Source organism: Petromyzon marinus, unplaced genomic scaffold, assembly GCF_048934315.1.
Source record: "Petromyzon marinus isolate PM22_M1 ecotype Great Lakes invasive population unplaced genomic scaffold, UKy_Petmar_22M1.pri1.0 PM_Scaffold_34, whole genome shotgun sequence".
NCBI lineage: Eukaryota > Metazoa > Chordata > Hyperoartia > Petromyzontiformes > Petromyzontidae > Petromyzon > Petromyzon marinus.
Window position 1 is genome coordinate 704,732 of NW_027423324.1, and position 25,685 is coordinate 730,416.

Consider the following 25,685-nt stretch of genomic DNA (forward strand, 5'->3'; position numbering starts at 1 on the left):
TTCAATAATCATCCGTCTCTTTGTCCACATGGCAAAAGTGCCGAATGACATTCATGCACACCATGCCCTACCTCTATCCATCCAAGCATAGAGTGAATCTACCGTCTCTATAATGGCACTGCACAGTCGGCGATCCAAAGAAGTTTAGAAATCATATCTGTCATGACACCAGCCTAACATTGCAGGAGACCTTCCATAAGGCGATGGAATGGGGACGCCATTGTTGCCTAAGAGTTTATAATGATTGTTTGGTGGACAAGACGTATCAGGTTGGGCCAAGCGAGCCTCCAGGATTGAGTCCAAGCTTGAAAAGAGAACAACAGTTGACGCTGTGGGGTGTAAACAATGAGACCAAGTTGAGGCAGTCAAGCGAAGCAAAGTCTAACTTTGGATACTTTATTATTATGAGTTGTTGGTCTCTGTTAAATGTACAATTGTGTAAAACTCGAAAGGTGGTGTGGAGGGACACAAGACCCTGCTACAATAAGAGAACATGCTCTATAGGAATAAGAAAATAACTCGTATTGTGTAACCCATGGGGGAATCCCTACTGTCTGACTGAAAACGTGTAAAATGTGTGAAACATTATTCCTCTTGTACAAAATGTGTTGTTGTGACAAGTGGCTATTGTTATATACAAATATTGTTGGGTGTTATTTTTTTTTTGGGTTCCTGGATATTGTTGAGTTGGGCGATTAAAGTCTCGACATCTTAAAACCTGCAGTGCATATAAAATTTGTCTAGAGCTACCCACAGTTGTAAAATTCAATCACTTTTCAGATATTCATTCTGGTTGTGACAATGATGATAGAAGTAATTGTAAAGTTAATAAGTCTGCTCGGGGTAAGTGACATCCAAACTGTTGGGAGCCACTTATCTAGACCAAAATATTCCCATATCAACTCACAGATGCTGCAAAAGATGGCAGGACTAGTCACTGAAATGCCTATGATGGTGCCTGGGAATTGAGTCTTGGGATTGTCTTGAGTGCTGGGCAAGGCATACGGAGGGCAAACGCCCTTAAACATTTTAAACTAAAACATATTCGTTAGTAATATTTTGAAAACACTTGAATTGGACAACTCAATTTTATTGAAAAAGGTTTAGGTTTCGGGGTAATTTGCACGTTCCACCTGTTTGAGGAGGTGATATTCTGTCAAGAGTGTGCAACACCGAGCTTTCACGGATTTACGGCATTTAGCGAACCACATTGAAGTTTGGTCACTCTCCGGCACAATCGGCAATGTAATGCCGCTTTGACGGAGGAGACTTCACAGCCGCTCCGCCACCAGCGCGTCCTGCGCCGCCTTGTCCATCTGCAGCAACACCACAATTGTGGGCACTAACAAGGAACGTGTATTAGCCATCGGCGTCTCATTCTCTTCTTTCGGGTGAAAATCGCTGCCTTACGCTAGACGGAGGGCAGACATTTTTTGGCCATCCACCTCACAAGCGCGTTGACTTTCTGGAATCGTAAACAAAATGCCATGAGCGTTCCGTCGTCTAACACCATGGGCAGCACTCGAAGGGCATCTTCATTGCTAAATTGGCTGGCCCTGACGGCGGCTTCAAATTGTTTAATGAACACCACCCAATTGCCTCCAGTGGTTGGAAATTATTTTATAGGCAACCGGTCTCTGCATATCCTTCTTCATGGCCTTGGTGGTTGACGTCTGCCACCCAGTTTCCATTCTAGATTTGAAGCTTTCGTGACTGCAAGGATCCATACTCTTTGGTTCTATTCGGTAAAGTCACGTAGGTAAAAAATAAAACAACAGACGTTTCGGCCACAACACAAGCGGCCTTCATCAGGTGAAGGGACCAGACTGTCTCGAAGACTGCGCTGGAGTGACAGTCTGGTGCCTTCACCTGATGAAGGCCGCTTGTGTTGTGGCCGAAACGTCTGTTGTTTTATTTTTTACCTACGTGACTTTACCGAATAGAACCAAAGGGTACGCAGCTTCCGGTTGCGGCTGAGCTGATTGATGGGTTCCCACCTGCTGCTCGACGAGGGGGAAGCTGTCAGCAGCTGCTGCCTCCTCCTCCCCGTGATTTCTTCTCACGACGTGGCCAACGGCGGCGGCTCCGGCTCAAGCCACGCAGCATCTGCTCCCTCCACTTCTCTTCTCTCCACAATTGCCGTCACCAGTCAATCCATCGCTAAGGTACGGTGGTCCAATCTGTGGGACAGTTGCCGCCACAAACTTTCTTGGTCCAGCGATGCTGATTCTCGTGGCGTGTGGTGAGGCCTCCACCTCTTGTCGGGAACGCGGCCAACCAACGGGGGTCCGGCTCCTGCTCCCGTAGAATTCTGGGTCTCGGTGACACGGGAGCAAACACATCATCCTCTGTAGGAGCTCCTCGGCGGGTCTTCTTTCTGGGACTTGTAGACGGTATTCCATCGCTGCCGCCAGTGTAATGTAGCTGCTTTTACAGGTCATATTTTCAAGGGGAAATGTCCTTATTTCCCGAGAACGTACTTACAAAGGACGAGAATACAACTGGTCATAATTCACCATGGCTATATGACTACCTGCAGCCCCGGTGGTTTTCCACTACATGCAACTCGAAACAGTCCCTCTCAGTGTTTTCCCACCATGTAGATCTTGAAGAGTTGGTTCCGATCGTTTCCACGATGTTGATCTCGAACAGTCGGCACCGATGTTGTCCACATCCTCTTGTCGATCAATCCCTGAGCAAGCGCCCCGACCGCGGGCCTCGGCTCCCCTGAATATATTCACTCGGCCTGCATCTCTCACGAGCCTTGGTCCCCCGCAGTTTGAGGCTTTGAGGCATCGTCTTTACCCATTTCCACTCGCCCTTCCAGAACCTTCCCGCTTGCGCAGTACCCTGTGTTGCAAACTCGAAATGAAGGACGTGGCCAGGTGCTCCAAATCGAGGGCAAGCAAACACATTTATTGTTATAATATGTGAAAGGCAACAACACGTGTGTTAAGGCGATTTTCAACTAAAGTTGCCATTAACCACGTGACTGGTGTAACGGTCAGGTTACTCACGAACAGTTTACCTTCAACCTAATTCCACAACTGATGAACCATCTTTGTCTTTAATCATAACCTTTACACTTCACTATTCGAATATTACTTTAATCCAAAGCTGAATGTCTATACCATCCACTTATATTGATAGCTTCCACCCATTATCTGCACTGTATATGTACTGTACTTGTAACCATTGTACAACTTACTACTGTATCAGTTTAACACGTAGGCTTTCGCGACCAATGTTATTCATTATATCGGTTTTTGGGTTAGATCGCGTTATTTATAAATGTGTCGTAACCCTCCACCACCCGACACGGCCAAACAGTAAAAAATGTGTCACGTTTACAAAGGACAAAATATTTCACTTCTTTAGCCCACCGGTGTGTTGAAGGGAGAATCAACATCATTTAAAATTTGAGTGAGTACGACGTTTCGCTGGTAATTACATCCAGCTTCATCGGGCAATTTGGCAGAATGGTGATGGTCTCCTCTTGCTCCTGGTCTTGAATAGTGCACAGCGGGGTGACGTCATCATTTAATTCATTCAGGTGCAGTGATTCGAGGCAGAGAGGGGGAGGGGTATTGTACTCTTTGGTTCTTTCGGTGAAGTCACATAGGTGAAAATAATTATTAAATAAGATAAAAAAGTGGAAACAACTAAATTAAATCACGACGTTTCGGGCGCAACACAAGCGTGCGTCATCAGGCGGGGACAACCACAGCGAAAACAGGGAACCCTGATGTCCCTGCGCTGGTTAGCCACTGCCTTACCAACACGTACTTCACCTGGAATGGTTCTTTCTACAAACAAAATTAGGGTACCCCCATGGGTTACCCCTTGTCACCAGTGATAGCCAATGTTTTCATGGAGAAATTTGAAACAGACGCCATCCAGACATCCACCCTACGTCCTTCCCTGTTGAAGAGATATGTGGATCACGCTTTCGTTATTTGGCCACATGCCTTGTCAGCATTGAACCAGTTTCTCGAAGACATTAACTCCATACACCCATCCATCATTTTCACCATGGAAGTGGAGAAGGATGGCAAGCTACCATTCCTGGATGTTTTGTTTGAGACAAGGCCTAATGGCTCTTTGGGACATTGTCTACAGGAAAGCCACCCACACAGATTCCTATCTGAAACCTGATTCCCACCACCATCCGGCACAGAAGAATTCCGTCATCAAAACACTACACCATAGGGCCCACTGCATTTGTGACCAACACCACCTGGCCAGTGAGTTAGAACATGTACACCGGACCCTTAAGATTAATGGATATTCGGACAGTATTATCCGCGAAGCTGTGTCTCCGACCATGGAGAAACAACCCCTAGACTCCGATCAAAACCATCACGTTACCATACATAGCAGGCATTACCAAAAAGATTTCCAAAATCTTAAAGAAACACAAGATCCAGGTCCGATTCAGTACAGTGCACAAAATCCGTGATCTGATCTGAACCGTAAAGGATGTTATTTCTTATTTGCAGTACCCTGGAGTCTACAAAGTGAGTTGCATTTGTATCAGACCGCATTCGCGAGCACAAGGCAGATTTGAAACACGGCAGGACGAACTCGTCTGCCGTGGCAGATCACTGCTACAATGCTGTGGGCTCTCATGATATTATTTTCTCCGATACCAAAGTGCTCTGCAAGGCGTCTGGATACCAACAAAGATTTGTCTATGAAGCCATCCAGATATAAAAACAGACATAACTTCAACCGAGAAGATGGAGTCAAATTGAGCAATCATTGGAAGGATGTTATTAACCAAGTTAACCTTTGCTGTATTATAGTTTATATTCATATCCGCATCTCCAGTCTTTTACTCCCAGCCCTGCTCACTCCCATCACTTGGAAATTTGCCGTGCAGTGTTTCGAGCCTGCAGAGTTCTCCCCCCCCCCTCATCATGTCTCAGCTTTAGGCCGAGCATTAGGAGCATGCTTGCCGCTCTCCTCCAGCCCACGCCCCGCCCCTACACTCACCTTGGCTCCTCCGCCCCCCCCTCAGCTATATAATCCCTTGTCACAGTCATCTCTTTGGCCTACTTCAGCAATTGTTTTCGCTGTGATTGTCCCCGCCTGATGACGGACGCTTGTGTTGCACCCGAAACGACGTGATTTAATTTAGTTGTTATCACTATTTTATTTTATTATTTTCACCTACGTGATGTTACCGAAATAACCAAAGAGTATGGATCCTTGCAGTCACGAAAACTTCAAATCAAGATCATTCAGGGTCCTAATGTCAATGTCGAGGTCTGCTGGCCACAACGAGAGGCTTCAGGAGAGAGCTGATGCAATTACGCCATTCAGCCGCCTCCACTGAAGAAGTGCACACGACAGTGGTTTACTATATGGGCAATAGTTTGGGTTGCATGGCCACAATCGCACTACTAGGGCTTATCTTACATTTTCCAATGTGGAAAGATGTGTGCGCATTAGCCTGCTGTTGATGTTCGAATGCGGTTTATAATTGTGACACCAGAGTCTAGGAGGAATGTTAAAGACTGGAGGTGTGATGTTTGGGTCTCGAATGAGGTGTTTATTCTGGACATACACATTGTTACACGGTGTGTATTAGCTTTGCTGTGGATCTCCCAGTGCCTGATTTAATGGCGCACAGCAGGACAAGCACATCATAGGCTTACAGCGATGACGTCACCTTGCTCTATTTAAGACCGGGACTGGGAAGACTTCTAAATTATGGCAAATCGCCTGATGAAGCTGGCTGCAACCACCACCATCGAATTGTCATACTCATTTGTAAATGTTGCGGGTTTACTGTCCATCACACTGATGTGCTGAAGTAGTAGCTAATTTGCATGTTTTGTTCATGTTACAACCCTTACTGATTGGCTATTTCGAGTGGTGGTAGGTCACAATACATTTGTATTTACGCAATTTAACCCAAAATTCATTATTATAAATGCCAAAATACTAAGGTTGTTACTGGGCAGAAACCACAAATTGATTGTATGACCTTTGATATCGATTTAAACTGTTGCTTCCTCTAAAGTGGGGATTTTAAAGTTGTCAAGGAACAGTATTTATTACTGCATTCCATGCAAATGTAAATTTCTTCTAATTTATGAGTTTAATAATGCTTCCCTTTCGTTGAATCGTAACATATTTATAACACTAACTGTATGCACATGTAAATACAGTACTACATTCTTGTGTCCCGACGTATGAACTGCTCGACTTACGCAAGGATCCTCATGAATGGAACCCGTTCGTAAGTCAAGGACTACCCGTAAAAAAGTGATATAATATATTACAGATTTTATCATTATTACTGATTAATGAGTCTCAAACAAAGATAAACATCCCCCAAATCGCCTTACAGACTTTTGGGGCAAGTGCTGTTAACGAGCACCTAATGAAAGCCAGCACGGTACACAAGGGGGTGGGTGGCCAGCACCGAGGTGGCGTTGTTTATACACTGCACCAGATACTCGTTTTGAGGGTGAGTCGACCTAGGGGAGGCCGAGGACCGGTTCAGATTAATCGTCACAGGTGTTGGCCGTGATCGGGAATCAAACCCGGGTGGCCATGTTCATAGCGCAGCATGCAAACCACTACACTACCGCTCCCTACATACACACACACAGTCCAGAGGCTATCGCTTATGACATTCGAACACCAGTGGTGGACACCTCCCAGTCTTCTACCAAACCCCGTGGTGAACAGCTTTGAAGTGTGGTGCATAACAGGCTGCATGGGGGAGGAGAGCCTCTCCCTGGCCAGTCGATTGACAGACGGTAGGCAGCAGATTGCCGTTCTTCTTGTTGCCGCGGTGGTTAGGAGATTGTAACAAACTCATCTGGTATACGGGAGGTCGTGAGTTCGATCCCGACACTAACGCCTGCTGTATATTTGGAGTGTGCATGTTCTCAGCGTGGTTGCGTCAATTTTTCTCCGGGTCCTCTGGTTTTTCCCTCCACATTTAGAAACATGCGTTGAGAGTTTGGCTGCAATACATTTCCACTTAATAAGCCACGTCGTTGAGTTGTCATTTGTGAAAAAGAACTATCTATATAGTTCAGTGGGGCCTTACCTGGTGAAATAAAAGTTCAGTTTGGTGGTTAAGGCAATGTCCAAGTTTGCTGCTGATGTTGTTTATTCTCGCGACTCCCTTCAGTCTGGAAGTTCGTTCTCCCCACTAAATGCCGCGATGGTCGTGTACACCGTGAAGTCTTCACCGGGAGGTCGGCGAGGCTGCGTGCAAGGCGGTAGACGCTCCGTTTGAAGGCTTGCATACACAATCTGTCCAAAGACAAAAATCCCCGGTATAGCCTATAAACAGATTGTTAGGGCAAGTACTGTTAGCAAGCAGCACTTGCGAAGGTCGGGAAGGCACACAGAGGATGGGTGGCCAACAGCACGCCCGACCGCCTTTGTCTTTTCAGTGGCCATGTTATGACATAACCACACCAGGTACTCATTTGAGGCTGAGTCGACCTAGGGTTCAAATAATCGTGTTGGCCGTGAGCTGTAATAGACCTCGGGTCGCTGAGTTCGTAGTGTTATGGGTACTGCAAGATCCAACCTGTGTCTTTCCAGTGCTCGCTGAGCTGCATTGTCGTACAGTTGCCGAATGAGTACATTATAAGGTCGCACTTATTACACAAACAAAGTGCTTCCCACAAAATAATGAACCAATGTAGCTCGGTGATTTCGTTAAGGAGCAGAAACTAACATCACGTGGACTCCAGTCAACCTTGCAGTGGATTTTGGCTTACCATCGGGCAAACACGCTAACCACATCGGATGCTTTCAGATATGCTCCTGTGGCCGTCTGGAATGCTCTTCCTTCCAATATTAGGCAGCCACACAAAACGGAGTAATTCGGCCGAAGATGGAATCCTGCTGCTGCTGTCACCGTATCTCAAGTGGTAGAGCAGCAGCAGCAGGACCTGCCAGTTGCTACGGCATTGCTACACCCGGTAAAATTCAGATGGGAGCAGCAGTCAGGGTGACCAATTAATTATCCAGCACTGAGTGATTTACGCAAATCACTCGCTGACTCACCTCAGCCAGTCATTCGTGCAGCCAGCCACTTACTCAGCCAGACACTTAACAATTTCCCCATGAACGAATTCACTCAGCACTTAATCACGCTGCATTTATTCATTCACCCAGTCACTTATTAGCTCATTCACCCACCCACCCACTTATTCACCCATACAATTCAGAGTATAGCAGCTGTCAGGTTGATTCATGATCCAGCATTCGCTGATTTACTCCAATCACTCGCTCACTCAACCAGCCAGCAGTCATTCGCACTGCCAGTCACTGACTCACCCATTCACTCATTCGCTCAGCCACTCACACACTGACTCACCCACTCACCCATTAATTCACCCAGTCACTCACTCACCCACACTTATTCACCCAGTCACCCGTTCATTCACCTGCTTCACTCATTAACCCATACAATTTAGAGTAAAGCAGCTTCTAGGTTTATTGATCATCCAGCGCTCACTGATGTATTCCAATCACTCGCTCACTCATCTCCTTATCACTTTTCTCTAGCTACGAACATGGTCATAGTAGCCTCTAAGACTCACTTTGTTGATCCCCCCCCACCTATAGTCTACCAGATACTGTCTCACCCACTGTTCACCACACTGTAGGTCACTACAACTCACTCAGTTACCCTCCCACTTCACTCACCCAACCACTCACATACTCACTCATCCATTCACCCACCCACTCACCCACTCACAGATCCACTCATTCACATAGGGCAGCAGAGGGCAGCACAGCAAACTATACGGTTCCAATGTGATGCAGGATGCTGCCGCGGTGCAGAGTTGACTTCATGGGCAGTGTTGAGTGTATGGGTATCGTTGTGTCTATGGCCAATGTTAAGTCTATGTGCAGTGTTGAGTCTATGCGTGTATGGGTGTTGAACGTCTTTCACACTGTACATAGTCAACCGTGCTTATAGGAGGTGCTGGGGAAGGACAACAAACTAAATACAAAAAGCAGTTCTCAAGAAATGAGTTTTCGCGACCAACATTATCCATAATAACACATTTGTGGGTGAGATCGCATACATATTAGTGGTTAAAACCGCCACGACCTGATAGCCAAATATCAAGAATATTAAGGATTGTCAACAAAACGTGCCAATTAGTTACTACCTCAGCACACCGGTGTGTTGGAATGTCAACCCACAACATTTAGAATTCGAGTACCTTGATGTTTCGCTGGTGATAACATCAACAACCACCTTCTTGTAGAAGAAGAATAATAGAGTTTTCAAAAAAAGAGATCGATACATTTCACGCACCTCACTCGTTTCCATATCATCCAAGGGACGAGTCTCTCCACCAGGGTGCTGCATCTCTCCCGAGTCTCCCTTCCTTCTACCACCACCACCACCAACAACACTCCCACCGCTATCATCACCACCACCAAGGCCGAAATTACTTCTCATTTTCCTCCAGCAACACCAATTCCTGCTGTGGTAGTGGTGGTGGCACCGGTAGAGAAGCACCATCAGCACCAGAAGGAAGATCAGAGCCCACGCCGTTATGGCGATTGCCGCTTTGCCGCACAAAGGCGAAACCGTCGATGGCACTGTCGATGGCACCGTCGATGGCACCGTCGATGGCACCGTCGATGGCACCGGCGATGTCGCTGCACGTGTCGTAGCAGCAGTACCTGTTGCAGAGAAAGGGATGCCGCAATTTGTGGTGGCTAGGAGATGTTATCTACCTCGCCTGGTATACAGCTGGTCATGTGTTCAATCCCGTCTCTGATGCCTGCTGTATATTTGGAGTTTGCATGTGTCTCTCCCTGTGGTCGCATGGATTTTTCTCCGGGTCCTTTGTTAGAATCAACATGAACGCGTTTAGAGTATTTGGCTGCTTTAAATTTCCATGTGATGAGCCACTTCGTTGAGCTATAATTTGTGGCCAAGTGGCTTCTGAAAAAAGAACTATATAGCTCAGTGGGCCTTCACCTCGTCACCTTGTGCTGTCATGTTGAGTTCGACCTCTGGTGACATCCACGACCAGACTATGCCATCAAAACATGGCTCTCACTGCCTCTCGTAGCTGGTTTAGTGTAAAACCAGTGGTGTTCTTGATGTCGTCCATCCACCTCCTCCGAGGTCTACCTCTGCCACTGGTACCTTCTCCATTCCCAAGCAAGACTAATTCATCTAGAACAGAGGTCCTCATAACATGTCAAAAGTATGTAAATTTCTGCTTCATGAATAAGGCCTCGAGTGGAGGAGTGCGACAAATCTCTCTCTGAACGGACATGTTTGATGTTTTGGCTTTCCATGGTATATCTAGCATTCTTTTCCAGCACTACATCTCAAATCCACTGATCCTGTTTCACTCATTCAATATCGGCGTCCATGACTCACATCCATATAGGGCAACAAGGAATACCAGAACTTTGACAAGTCTCTGTTTTGTGTTTATGGTAATGCCCTTGTCTCTCCATATCTTATTGAGCTGTGACATGGCTGTTCTACTGAGAACTGGCTGCCTTCTCATCTCCTGGCTAGACTCCCCGTCTTCAGCAATCAAAGAGCTCAGGAAAACAAAGTTCTTCACAACTTCGATTGATTAATCTTCCAGACTAAATGAGTTTAGTTGTTCTGTCATCATTCCCTTCATTTTTTTGAAAGTGAGGCAGAGTGCAGCTTTCCCACTAGCTTCTTTAACATTTACCAACAGGGTCATCATTTCAGCTTTGCTGTTTGCTAGTAGGGTGGTATCATCAGCATATTCGTAAGTTCTTTATTCGTCTGCCTTCAATCTTCACGACTGTTTCAATGGAATCCAAGCCTGCATCTCGCATAATTCGCTCATTGTACAAATTGGATGGGTAAGGAGGCAGTATACAGCCCTGTCTTACTTCTTTCTGAATGTCAAATTCTCGTGTCTCCCCATACTCTGTTCGAACTGATGTTCTTTGGTTGGCATATATATTACGTAACACAGTGGTCCTTACCTGGTTAAAAAATGCTTTCAGTTTAGTTTAGATTAAATTTTCTCCAACTGACGTTTAAGGTGATAATGCATAAGCCCTTTCTCTCTACCTGTCTCCAACACGACGACCCTTGTAAACATGAATGAAGCGTCAGCAAAATTATATGTTGCTATTAGGGGCTTACCGGATTGGAAAAAAAATATGAAAGTGGTTTAAGGCACACGCCAGAGCAAAAAAGTATTAACTGCAATATCGCAAATTGTGTTTTGTCCTGGAAGATACCAGTACAAGACCCGTAATGCTGATTAAACACTTTCAAGGACAAACGTGCATTGGCAAGCTTTAAACAATCTACCCATTTGCGTGTGCACGATTTGACTTTGATTCAACACGTCGTATGCTTCCGCGACCAATATTATATTATTAAGCTGTTGTGGGCTAGATCGTGCTGAGGTTTCATGAACAAAGGAGGGAGGGAGGAGAGGGAGGGCATTCCGGAGGTGCCCCGCAGAAGGAGCAGCGTCAGCATCTGAAAGCGCCGCGCAATGTGGTTTGACCTCCCCCCGCACCTCCGATTAACACGGTTGGCAACGTACGGTGTGAAAGAAGTTCCACATACGTGCATACATACGACTGTCCTTGTTCGATGGTGAGATCATCATCCCAGCCTCTCTACAAGGGCAAACGGGGAGCAGACACGAGAGCAAAGAACCGCCATGTGCATCGTCCATTTGACCCCTTCTTTCCCCGCCCCCCCAGCAAGCTATTCACCTCACTGACCCAGGTGGCCACTTAGCATCCGTAAGTGTGGCAGGAACGCATTTCGGTAGGCTCCGGCCACAGATGCCCGAAGTGGGTAAAAGGGAATGGCTCGCTTTGTTACCCATCTGAGAGAGTCACCGCTCCCGTGTCGCTGCAGCTTTCTCATCTTGACCACCGATGGCGGCCGTCCCAGATCTGAGTCTTGTTTTGCCCTCGGGTCCTCGTGAAGTCTTTGTGGAGACTTGTCATTTTTTTTATTTATCCCCAATTAAACACAGTCCGTCATCACTTAACTCCTTCCTAAAAATTGCGACGAGTTTCAAAGTGACGGGTCTTTGCACCGTTATTTTAGAGTCGAGAAGAAACTGGGTCCCAGTCTGTCAATTGCTCATTTTGAAAGAGTCGTGAATTGGTTGTCAATGTTGAGGACTTGTTTTTTTTATATTATAGCATGGACGCTGTTGGAGACCTCTTGTTGGACAATCGTTTAAGCTGGTTGTGATAACTTAGCGGTGGTCTGTATCAAACTCCAGGCTACAGTACGCTCTGAGATTTTCCATCAATAGTTAATAAGTACGCAGTCAACCGTATTTATGTATTTGGTCATCATTTGAGGTCAAAGTATGTGAATGTTGTGGCTCTGGAAGCACATGCCACCCATTCTGTGCCCGTATCATGCACAAAAATGAATTAACCTCCCTGAGTTGTCGGGAATGCTAAAACTAAACAATTATTTTTATTTACCAGTTCACGCCCCACTAAGCTATGTAGTTATTGTTTTTTCAGAAGTGACTTGGCCACAAATGATAGCTCAACAAAGGGGCTCATCACGTGGAAATGTATAGCAGCCAAATTCTTTAAATGCGTGATGTCGATTTAAAATGTGGAGGACACGGAGAAAAATGTGAGCGACTACGGAGAGTGAGAGAGTCGCAAATTTCAAATATACAGCAGCAGGTGTCAGGGCCGGGATTCAACCTCCGACCTCCTGTATACCAGACAAGGAAGATAACATCTCGCCACCATGGCCCCCCTTTAAAAATACATGAAAAAGCATAGCATATAAGTTCGAATTGATTTCCCCACAAAGTGGTACTCATTTAGTCAACCCTTTGAAGGATCATGGCTGAGTAAACTTGGAACCTTCTGATTGTGAGCTGCTCACTCTGGGTGCCAAGTTGCCCGAGCGAATTTGAGGTAATACAGTGCAATTGTGTTAATATTGGGAGAGAGAAAAAAACATTTGTTACGATTAAGATTAATAAAATCATGCATTGTTGCGATTCAAGGATCGCGATTTTATTCTTGAATCAATTTTCTTTACATTGTCGTGAATGAAGCGGCCTCAATTACCTCAGGAGAAAAGTGAGCGGAATTCATAGAACACACGCATGCAGGTAAACAATCGATTCTTGCTCACACAAATAACAATGTTTTGTGATGTTAAGATATGTCAATCGATGCACCACTATAAGTGTTACCAATTTAACCACAACATGTGTAGTTTATTTGCATCGAGTGAATGGTTAATATGAATGTTTATATGCAGACGTTTCATTATATCTCAAGTTTTGTGGCATTACCTTGAGAAGTTACCGTCAAATTGTAAACGATCTGATGAAGAGCAGCTGTGCTTGATTCCAGAATACAGCAGTACATCCCACTCACATTCGCTGGGACTGAAGCCAGAGTGATGGAGCCATTTCCACTGCTCAGGTTCCCAGAGAAAATCACGTAGTCGAGAGATGGCTTGCAGGGTGTGATCAAACTAATGCTACAGAATAATATCTGTGGAACAAGATATATTGCTTGTTTAGTAATTTGTTTTAATTGATACACATTAATCTAGATTTGAAGCTCGTGACTGCAGGAATCCATACTCTTTGGTTCTTTCGGTAAAGTCAAAGTTCTCTCGGCCTCCCACTTCCAGCCCCGCCCACTCCCCCCCCCCCAGCCTCACGTTCCTCTCCTAGCATCCACCCCTACCCCACACCCCTCCCCCTCTCTCTCCCCCCTTGCCCCTCCCCCCTTTCTTACCTATATAACCTCTTACCACGGCAACTCTCTCTCCAACTTCAGCAAAAAAAATATTGCCGTGGTTTTCCCACCTGATGATGATTGCTTGTGTTGCAATCGAAACGTCGTGATTTGTTTTATTTTATACCTACGTGACTTTACCGAAAGAACCCAAGAGTATTATACACATTGGTGTTTGTTAATTCATACCAGTCGGTTGGCATCACACGCTCTATTACAAATCTGCTGTCATATTTAGAATGAACCATTCAAAATGTAAGATGGAAAGTTCTGACGAATTATGTAAAAAAAAACATATTTCATCCCTATATTTTTTAAGGATTGGGGTTAAAATCGACAACTGAATATTTTAAGAATTCACACAACTATATTAGTTTCTGCAATTATTATTTTTAATGCTTATAAAACATCAGTAGAATTTGAATGTATCTTATTTTACATAGCGTACCTCACAGCAAAAAAATCCCCTTGCGTTAACAAAAGGATTTTGACTGAAACCCAAAAGGGGTACCCGGTAGCCAATTGCAGAGCTCTGAGCACTGGGGGATGTTTGATCTCAATTGACGTTGTCCACTAAGAACCCCTAGCAGCCCGCATTTTGCACAAGATGGAGACAATGAAGAAGCTATTCGGGCAGTACAATAAAAAGCGGTTTGCAATAGTAAAGACAGTATGGAGCGATAGAGGGACAGTATGGTTCCCTGGGACCATGGTTACGAATGGACGTGCTAATGATGATTGATGGGACAAGCAGTTACAGGGTCACGTGAGGGGGAGCACGAGATCCAATGGCGGATAAGAGCAATAAGAGCAGAGTTTGACAGAGTCAGGTGCGGTGAGGAGAATTTGAGAGTAATGGCGTGGCCTGATCGGGTGAGGCATCAGAGCCGGCGCGAACCGGACCTGGGGGCTGTTGGTGTGGGGAATCTCCTTCGTCATCATCACCTTGGAATGGGTCGTCTCCATCGTCTTTTAGTTGTCTTGAGACTAGAAGCGATGTTGTCTCAGAATAGAGTCGTCTAACTGCCCCAGTGTATATAGTCACTCGTTGAGTTGTCAGTGGACTTTATTCATAATAAATATACAGAAAGACAAGACGGAGTCTCTGAGAGCTACATTACAGTGGTGTCAGAAGTGGCTATTGCAAGATGCCGAAGAGAGGAAAGCGTGGGAACCCACCTGTAGCTCTTCATAGGAAGAGGACCTCCGAGGGGTCCCCCAAGTAGCCCTGGGAGACGGAGTCCCAGTGAAAAACCCCCCGGGCGCTGGGAACACAGCACCAGTGACGGAGGTGTTGGTCACCTCGCCGCCCGGCCACATGCTCCGGTGGAGTTACGATCGCTGCCGCCGAGGGGGGAGGTGAGGGCTGCTTGCCCCCAGCAAGGCCCGATGAAGGGATGGCGGGAGCTGGTGGCGGAAGTGGATCGGCTCCGCTCGACGGTCGCTCAACTGGTGGCGTCAATGGGTGCGGCGACGTCGAGGGCGGAGGTGGCTGTGGACGAGTTGCTAACTCGCACAGGGAGGATGGAGCGGCCGTCTGCTGCCGGGGTTCCCGTGCTGGAGACCATGCGGTCGGTGGCCTCCATTTCGCGGGACGCGACGCGACCAATGGCCGCAATTTTGGAGCTGGCGCGGGAGGCTGTATAGGCCAAGTCAACTCCAGCGGCGAGGCGGGGTACGCTGACGCTATTACGAGGCAGTCAGGAACCGTTTTTGCAGGTTCTCAATGTGGGGGTGGAACCAGTAGTGGTTCAAGCGGGAACATCCTCAATGTGGGGGTGGAACCAGTAGTGGTTCAAGCGGGAACGGTGCTAGCCCTCGCAATGCTGATGGGGTCACACTCGAGGCCACCGGGGAGACAGTGGTAGGCAGAGTGGTGCAGGCGGCAGAGGCTGATGAAGCATGGATAGAAAAGCTGTGTGGGGAGAACCCAAAGTTATTCATGGGGCAACGGGCCGCGTTGCGATCCTTCTTACGGGAATATACGGAGGTGTTCAGTAAGGGAAAGTTTGATATCAGGCACACTTCCCTTCTGCAACACCATATTAACACGGGCACGACAGCCCCTATTCGGCAGAATCCTTATAGGTTAGCCCATGGGAAAAATAAAGTGTGAAACTGCCGGTGGAGGAAATGTTGCCGGCAGCCCTTGGGGTGCTCCCGTGGTGTTAGTGAAAAAGGCCGATGGCACGCTGCGGTTCTGTGTAGACTTCCGCAAGTTGAATAAAGTCTCAGTCGCGGATGTGTACCTGCTCCCCCGAATCGACAACTCCCTGGACGCACTGTTGGGTGCTCGATTTTTCTCCACCTTGGACCTTTTGTCGGATTTTGGCAACTTCCCTGTATGAGTCGCCCAAAATGAAAACAGCATTCAGAACGCCCCAAGGGTTGTACCATTCTAAATGTCTTACATTCGGCCCCAGCCACCTTTCAGAAACTGAGAGAATTAGTCCTTGCGGGGTTGCAATGGGACTCCTGTCTAATTTACCTCGACGATATTATTGTGTTTGGCCGCACCTTTGAGGAGCACTTGCAAAGGTTGCGTTCCGCGCTGTCGTGGGTATGGTCGGCCAATCTTAAGTTGAAACCGGCGAAGTGCCACCTGTTGCAAACCTCTGTGCAATATTTGGGCCACATTGTGAGCGATTCCAGGATAGCGATGGACCCTGACAACACAGAGTGTGTGCGCGACTGGCCAACTCTTTAGTCAGTGGGGGAGGTGCGCAGTTTTGTCGGTTTCACGTCCTATTACTGAAGATTGGTTCCACAGTTCGCGACAATTGCTAAGCCTCTCCATGCTTTGACGGCTAAAGGCCAGAAGTTTAGGTGGGGAGAGGGGGAGGAGGCCGCCTTTGTTGCACTGCACGAGAGCCATGCCAACGTGCCTCCCCTGGAGTATCCGGATTTTTCCCTACCGTTCATCTTGGACACGAACGCCAGTGACACGGGCATAGGGGCTGTCCTGTCGCAGGTCAAGAATGGCATTTAAAGGCTGGTAGCGTATGGGAGTCACATCCTGTCAACCGCAGAACAATGTTACTGCGTAACCAGAAGGGAACTCTTGGCCATGGTGCAGTTTGAGCAACAATACAGACCCTATCTGTATGGGAAGGACTTTGTGGTCCAGACGGACCACGCAGCCCTCCAATACTCCTTGCGTGTGGATCAACCCTCGGGCTAACTTTCACGTTGGTTTGAAATATTGCAGGAATACTCATTCCGGGTGGTTTACCGGAAAGGGTTACGGTACAGTAATGAGGATGCACTATCCCGACTGCCGAGGAGGGAACGTTGTGCTTGTTCAACGGGCGCGGGGCGATGTAGGCCACAGGACGTGAAGCCACCCGAGGTGGTGGCATCGGTGGAAAGTTCAGCACCGGTGGGTGACATTGAGCCAGAATATAGAACGTTGGGCCTCACGCTTGCCAAGTGGGGTCGGTTGCAAATGGAGGACACGTCCTTGTTACGATTTCGGTGGCGTGCCGAGCAGGAATGGACGAACCCTAGCCCAGCGAAGGTCTCGAAAATCGTTCTTAGGGAAGGGCTGCTCATGAGATGGGATGAGGGGTTGCGACGTTATGGCATGGTGGTTCCCACAGTTCTGCGGGGTGCATTGACTCGGGTGGTGCATTAAACTAAATTGTTACACCTTGGGGTTCATAAAACGTTGCTAACACTGCAAAGGGATTTTTCTGGCCGGGTATGTCAGAAGATGTGTACCACCTCATGAAGGTCTGCACCGATTGTGTGCACTGGAAACCAGCAGCCAGGAAGTGTCAACCCCCCTTGCAGTCCATCACCATGTCGCGAGTTAATGAGTTGTTCACGCTTGCCATTTGGGACCCTTCCCCTGTACCCAGAAAGTTAATAAGTTCCTTCTGATCGGGGTAGAGTATGTCTCCCAGTGGCCGGTGGCTTGGCCCCTACCCGACCAGACAGCGGCATCTATAACGGACGCCTTTTTGCACGGGTATGTGTTGGATAAGGGGGCTCCTGAGCAGCTCCTGACAGACCAGGGCAGGAACTTCTCATGGAAGTTGTTACGTGAGGTATGTGACGTTCTAGGCACAAAGAATATTCGGACGTCGCCTTAACATCCTCAGATGGATGGCATGGTGGAACACCTTCACAAATCCCTAACGTCGATGCTTTGCCAAGTAGTCGACAAGGCGCAGACGAATTGGGACCTACACATCCCTGGCTTCCTGGCAGCATATAGGATGGCCCCGCATGTATCCATGGGATTTTCCGTTTTTTTATAGATGGTGACGAAAGTGTACCCACTATTAACGTCCAATTGGGTATGTCCCCCGAAAGGAAGAGGCAGTCTCTGCCAGGGACCTTGTAGGTCATGCTGGACCGAATTTCCGATGCACGCGAGGCGGCTAAAGAGAACACTGCCAGGGCCCAGGCCGCTAATTAAAATAACGTGAGTTGTTGCAAGAACGTGTTGCCAAGGGGGGTAGGGGGTAGAGCATGGCTGCACTGCCTGCAGGTGCCATTGCACACGTGCCCCAAGTTGCACTGGCCATGGCAAGGGCCTGAGGAAATCGTTGAAGTTAAATGGCCGCAGTGTGTGCGATTGCAGGTAGGGCGCCGCCGCTGGTTTGTCCACTCGTCGCGCTTAAAGCTGTACATGCGTCCCCGATTAGAAATTAATCCCCAGTATCTGTGCAGTCGGGGTCTGGTGTGTCGGACGGGCCGGGGCGGTTTGCCAAAGTAATCAGACGCCAAAGAGATGATGCTGTGTCGCCCGCAGTTCTCGAGCCCTTGACATCAGGGGGACCTCGAAGGCCCTCCACACGCAAGGGGCCACCAGCAGAGGACCTGCCAGCCTCTCCCGTGCAAACATCCGAGGACCTCAACCCCCCTGTTCCGATGGCCAAGCCGTCGTTGGCTGAAGGAAGCCAAAATCCCGCCCGGGGAGACGGGCCGGCATCCAGGACTCGGTCAAGGGGGTCAACATTTCATTGACGGATCGCCGTGAAATTGTGTTTTGCATTGTGTGCTGCTGGGCGTCCGTATGTTCAAAATGTCCGAGGCTTGAAGTATTGATCTCGGAGGTTGTGTTGCATGCCTTGTTCGGATTTGGCATTGTTTTTGTTGTTCGTTTGGTTGTGGTTGTCCGCATTGTTCTTCTAAGGAGGAAGTTGTTCCCTTTCGGTCCTAGAAGATTTGTTACACGTCGCGTTGTGTTAAAGGGTTAATTCGCGCTAGTAAAAATTGTTTCAAATTGTGTTAGCCGAGGACGGCTATATTTTTTAAGAGGGGGGGGGTGTGATGTAAAGACAGTATGGAGCGATAGAGGGACAATATGGTTCCCCGGGACCTTGGTTACTAATGGACGTGCTAATGATGATTGATGTGACAAGCGTTGACAGGGTCAAGTGAGGGGGAGCACGGGATCCAATGGCGGGAAAGTGCATTAAGGGTGGAGATTGACAGTCAGGTGCGGTGAGGAGAATTCGAGAATAGGGGCATGGCCGGATCAGGTGAGGCATAAAGAGCCGGCGCGAACCGGACCTGGGGGCTGTTGGTGTGGGGAATCTCCTTCGTCATCGTCACCTTGGAATGGGTCGTCTCCATCGTCTTCGAGTTGTCTTGAGACTAGAAGCGATGTTGTCTCAGAACAGAGTCGTCTAACTACCCAAGTGTATATCGTCACTCGTAGTTACTCGTTGAGTTGTCAGTGGATTTTATTCATAAAAAATATACAGAAAGACAAGGCGGAGTCTCTGAGAGCTATATTATGCAATAATGAATCCTAGAGGTGATAGAAGGGCGTGACACAATCTCTACACCACTGCTTTTTCAAAGGGGCATATCGGGTTATATTTCTGAACTGGTATGAAGCTGAGCTAATTACAATAGAGAATCACTCCTGTAATCTAGCATTGATATTAAGGGCGATGACAAAGCTACATTAAGAACAGAACATGTATTTAGACTGTAGGAACCCGATGCACTATTGGAGCTCTTTTTCACAGATGTCCAGTCGTTACAACAACCAAACACAGCTGCAGCTGATTGACAACTAATTTCTTGTCGTTGTGTTTTAGTTTGTTCCCCCCTGTACTTCCAGTTACTGTGGTTGGCTATGTACGGTGCCAAAGAAGTTCAACACACAGACATAGTATACTATACACTACCTTACACTACACTACTATACACTACACTACTATATACTACACTATTATACAATACACTACTATACACTACACACATACAGATAACTGCACCCATCACTGCCCTTCCCCCACCAGCCCTGGCAAGCAGGAGCAGCTGATCTTTAGTCCCAGGAGAAGTAACTCTGTCTCGCTATCATTGAGGCCAAATTAAGTTGGAGGTCAACCCATTTTCATGTCCGTACCACCAGCTGCTGCCAAAGAGCCACAGAGTTCGTGTTAAGATTGCTAACGAACCCCATCTCTGAATGGGATCTCTGGACAGCTTAGACAAGTGGTTCTTAACCTGGGGTGCATGCACCCCATGGGGGTGCGAGATGCCCTTTCTAGGGGTGCGAGACGGTAGATCATCGAAACACAAATTAGGCATGGGCATGTAAGTACAGCTACTTTTTTTCTTCTTTGGTTCTTTCGGTAAAGTCACGTAGAATGAGAATAAAATAATAAATTGATAAAATAAAATAACACAATAATAATTTATCAATTTATTATGTTATTCTCATTCTACGTGACTTTACCGAAAGAACCAAATAAGATGAATCATTGCAGTCACGAAAGCTTTAAATCGAAATTTACAGCTACTTTGTTTCATCAAACCTATGTACTTACCAACATTATACATTATTTTAAGGATTCAGAACCAAGGGGTGCAGGGCTGCATTAAAGGTTAAGAAGCACTGGCTTCGACTGACGAGAGAGATCTCTGGAAGGAACCTTGGCCTAAGCAATAGTAGACTTGGAGACCGTTTGCTTGTAATGTATTTCGTAACATTATTTTGTATTGGGCACATTCTGCATGAGTGTTATTCACACGGTGTGTAGCAATACAGACGGATGTTGCACTGGGCTGATAATCCCTAAAGTGTGCTAAATCGGTAACACCACGTGTAATGAGAGATAATGCAATACTCACCGTTGTGTTAGACTGTCCACATCTCCATCGCATGCGGTATATTGTGAACGATGTTGAACAGTTAAGGAGCACATCTTCACCTTCAACAGCTGCCATGTGCTGAATGGGGCTATGTGCTACATAAAGAAAAATGTGCAAAACGAATGCAGAGACCACCAGCAGTGAACGTTAATAGTGGGATATGACCAGCCTGGAAGCATCAACAAACCATGGCGTTTCCACACACACAGAGATCTGTGGGAAATGAATACAATATAACCCTCCATATGCGCAGGCGTCTGGAAATGTCTAGTTTCGTATATTCGCGAGTTACTAAATGCAAACGAATTCACTTTTCGCGAACCTGCCAGACTTCAGTATTCGTAAGTTGTACAAAAGTGCTGACAGACCGCAGAGTTTTACTACTTTTGAAACGGTCTGCTGTGAAGATGAGGCGTGCTCGCTCTGGGCCGCCCGCTTTGTCCTGAACTCGCTATTGTGATTTTTTTACTTTATACATACTTAAACTTGACTCGGTTATACATTTTATGAATCGTCATCAAATCATAATATTCATCATCAAAGGTAATAAAAAAAAATCTGCAGTTTATTATTTATTTTAGCCATTGTTATTAAACTTTTGCCATTTCTCACCCCATGTTCACTTGTAACAGTAACAAAAGGGCCATTTCCCCCCAGTGGAACCAAGGTTTCTGGATTCGCAAAATTCTGAATTGCGAGCAGTTTTCAAGAACATAACGCTCGCGGATCGAGAGAGGGTTTACTGACGAACATTACTTTGGGTGGCAGAGTGGGTGGGGAAGTACCGCCCCCTATTGTGAGGGTGAGATGTTCTTTCAAGGGGGATTTTAGCGGTAGCTGTGAGGTTGCGTATCTCGTGATATGTTGATAACACAATTGGGGGAAACGTTTGAAGACATAAAAGGGTCACGCGCGGTTGAGAAGGACGTCACTGCCAATGCCGTTGATGCCACTGTCAGTCCCGGTGTTTGCCGAGCACTCATTACACACACAGTGCGCTTGCCACAAATGAACCACAATACCTTGCTGATCTCGTCAAGGAGCATAAACCATCATCACTCAAACTCTGGTCCTCCTCGCAGTGGCAGCTTTTGACTCTCCATTGAACAAAGATGGTCACCGTATCACGCACTTTCAGATGTGCTTCTGCGGCCATGTGTAATGCTCTTCCTTCTGATATTGGGAAGCGACTGGAGTTGTGCACTTTTACATGCTACAGATTGACAATAACATTCTTTAGTACTGATATATGCATTTAGTTTCTTGTCCTTCCACCACACCTCCGGTTTTGCACCGTTGACTACGTACGGTGCGATCGAAAAGTCGCGATATTTTTTTCACTTTATTTTCATTTGTATTTGTATTATTTAATTGTTATTCTTTTTATATCTACGTAACTTTACCGAAATAACCATAGAATGTACATACATACACACGTGCACACAACTGTAATGACAGTAGATTCAAGTACAGTATGAGTGGACTCGTGGCTACGGGAGGTAATGACAGGGTAGTCAGCCTGCATCTCGAATAGATTGGTGGCTTCGGGAATGATCATGAATAGGAGCATGGCCAGGTGACGTAAGAGGACAGTGGGGTCAGCTGTTAGGGTGAGTGGTGTAGAACCAGCGAGACCTCGAATCATATATACAGTAGGGAGATGCATGGGAGACTCTCGGCTGTTGCAGTGGGGTCTCCGCCTATTCAAGTGTGGGCACATGGCTCCTTAATAAAGAAAACCTTCCCAGGACAAGTGCGTCAAAGTCGTCTTTACAACTGGTGTCAGAAGCGGGGTAACATCATGCGACGGTATAGCCACAAGGACAACCCACCGGCGATGACTTTTGACGAGGAGACCACACTGCAGCAAGCCCCAGGCGATAGGGACCCGGTGAACAACCCCCCAGGTGAGGAGGAAGCTGCAGCGGAAACAATGAGGGAGGAGGCTGGCCGACAGCAACAAGAACCAGAAAAAGGGAACGAAATAGGGGGATGGCTGGACCGGTTGATGGTGGTGGTCTCGCAGGTCACCGTGCAGCTTGTCACGGCTGTGGCAAGAGGGGGAGCGGCGGAGAGCGCGGTGGAGGTCCCCGCAGTGAGAGCCGCTCAGCCAATGGATGACAATTTTTGGGTAGACCAAATAGCGCCTGAGTCAACTACAGCTCCAGTGGCCCAGGAGAGTGCACCTGACCGTCCACGGTGGATGACTCCTGTGAAAGAGTTTGTAGCAGCAGGAGGTGACTGGGGCACCTTCACCAGAAGGTTCGAGGAGGCGTATTAGGCCATTGGGTTGACAGATGAGGAAGCGCTGAGAGTCCTGCCTACCACCCTTGATGATGACGCCCTCGCGGTGTTCCAAGCTGTGCCGGAGGAGCAAAGGGCACACTACAAATGGCGTAAGGTGAGATGGCAGCCTTGTTTGATCCCCCATTGAACACGCAGAGAAAATCTCTACAACGCAAGCGAGTGGAAGCTGAGACACTCCTGGCCTATCCTAGCCCATTGATGGCACTTGGCCAAGTAGCACTCCCGTAGCTGAAATAGGTCGCGCTGGACTCCCTCGTCATGGAGAAGATGCTGGGGTTGGCGCAGGAGATGGGGGTCGTACTGCCGATTGTGGAGGAAGAGGCGCAGACCTCTTGGTGGGAAGCCCGATTCCCACCAAGAGGTCTGCAAGCGCACAAAGGGATGAACCGGTGGCCTCGAGTGGTGGCATGGATGGGTGACCCCATGTCAAGCGATGTCTCTACAGCCCAGTCAGCAGGGAATGCAGGGACGCCGTTAGAGGACGATCAATCGCTGGGGGAGGAGGTGATGGGAGCAGTCCACAGGTGGGCTCGATGCCGAGGGAAGACCTCGCAACGGCCTCGAGGATGGGGGCCAGGGGGTGGGTGATCACTCCGCAATGAGGGACCGCCATTGTCTGCTACAGATGCAGTTAACCGGGGCATATCGCATGGGGATGCTGGAGCAACGCCTGCCCATCGACGCCGTCAGCATCCACCTCCTCGCCAACAACTGCGCGTCCGGAACAGATACAGACCCCGACAAAGTGCGAGATTGGCCAACCCCAAAATCTGTAGGGGATGTGCGAAGTTTCGTCGGATTCATATCCTATTACTGCCGGTTTGTTCCACGTTTCGCGACCATTGCAAACCCCTTGCATGCGTTAACTGCAAAGAATCAGAAGTTCAAATGGAATGTGGAGGAGTTCGCTTTTGTCACACTACGTGACTGACTAAAACGCGCCCCTTTTGGCCTACCCTGACTTCTCCTTGCCCTTCATTTTAGAGATGGACGCCAGCCACCTGGGAATAGGGGCTGTCCTGTCTCAGGTGAAGAACGAGGTCGAAGTTTTTTATTGCCAATGGTAGTCGCGTCTTGTCACTGGCGGAGCAGCAATATTGTGTTACCCGGCGGGAGCTGCTGGCAATGGTCTATTTAATGCAGCATTACAGCCCCTACCTTTATGGCAGGATTTCGTGGTCCACACTTATCATGCTGCCCTGCAGTGCTCCCTGTGTATAGACCAACTGGAAATGTTTCGATTTAAAGCTTTCGTGACTGCAATGATTCATCTTCTTTGGTTCTTTCGGTAAAGTCACGTAGAATGAGAATAAAATAATAAATTGATAAAATAAAATAACAATAATATTCTCACGACGTTTCGGCCACAACACAAGCGGCCTTCATCAGGTGAAGGGACGAGACTGTCTGGTAGGACAGCGCTGGAGTGAAAGAGCCACGTTCAGATCACGGCCTTTAAGCTGTGTGAGAGGAACAAAGCACCTTGACAAAGGAATTAGCATATAATTTAGCATTGAAATGGCTGAATGATTAGCTTGTGACTGGTCACAGAAATAGTTATGTTAAAAGTTAAAGCATACACATCCGCAGAGGCATGCCACCCTCTGAGTCGCAGAGGCCCACAAGACTCCGCTACATGCGATGGACCGGCGTTAAGGACCCGGTCGAGAAGTTTACGGCTATGTTAATGGCTCTCCAAACATTGTTGTGTCCTTGGTCTGGTTACACATTGGTTTTTTTTCTTTCGGTAAAGTCACGTATGTAGAAATACAATAAAATTATATTAAAACAAAAACAAAAATAATCACAATGCAAGCGATCTTCATCAGGTGTCAAGAACAAATCACGGAGGTAAATACAACAAAAAGATGAGAGACGAGAATTCAACAAACCTGAAAAAAACATTATGTGAAGCACTGCCAGTCAGGCCAACAACACAGACACTTCCTGGTGGACCACGAATTTCAGAAGAGTCTTAAATTTCGTGTTCAACCTTTGGATCAAACCCACAACCCCCTGTATACAAGGCGAGGTAGTTAACATCACCTAGCCACTCTGATGATGATGAGAGAGAGAGCAGGGGCGGCCCATCCATATAGGTGGACTAGGCCCTCGCCTCGGGCGCCAAGTTAAGTGGGGCGCCAAATTAAATGGGAAAAAAATACAAATTTAAACATTACAAATAAAATAATTCAACATGTCATTTTTCTTCTTCTTCTGGGTTCTTTCGGAAGCACGTGCGGTGTCATTATTTCAATTATCGCGTGCGTAGAGGGAATATTAATCATAATTCATTTCTCAAAATATCTTAGAATGTATTGGTTGGACAGATGCACGCATGGGAAAAAAAACGATTAATTATGCCTCTGTTTTAAAACATATGCTTAATAAACATTAAACGGAAAATAAGGGTAAAATGTTTCCCAATTTAACAAATAAACCTCAGCCTAGATCTGCCCTTGGAGTTTGGGGGTGGAGGCGCCGATTGCTGG

The 25,685-nt window shown here is 47.2% G+C and overlaps 1 long non-coding RNA gene across 1 annotated transcript; it reads left to right on the top strand.

The window, feature by feature from the left end:
• Positions 1–1,864: 1,864 nt before the first annotated feature.
• LOC142923216 (uncharacterized) lies at positions 1,865–21,459 on the top strand. The gene is made up of 2 exons (XR_012940613.1): positions 1,865–2,165; positions 18,527–21,459. It is a non-coding gene; the product is annotated as an uncharacterized LOC142923216 (long non-coding RNA).
• Positions 21,460–25,685: the final 4,226 nt, after the last annotated feature.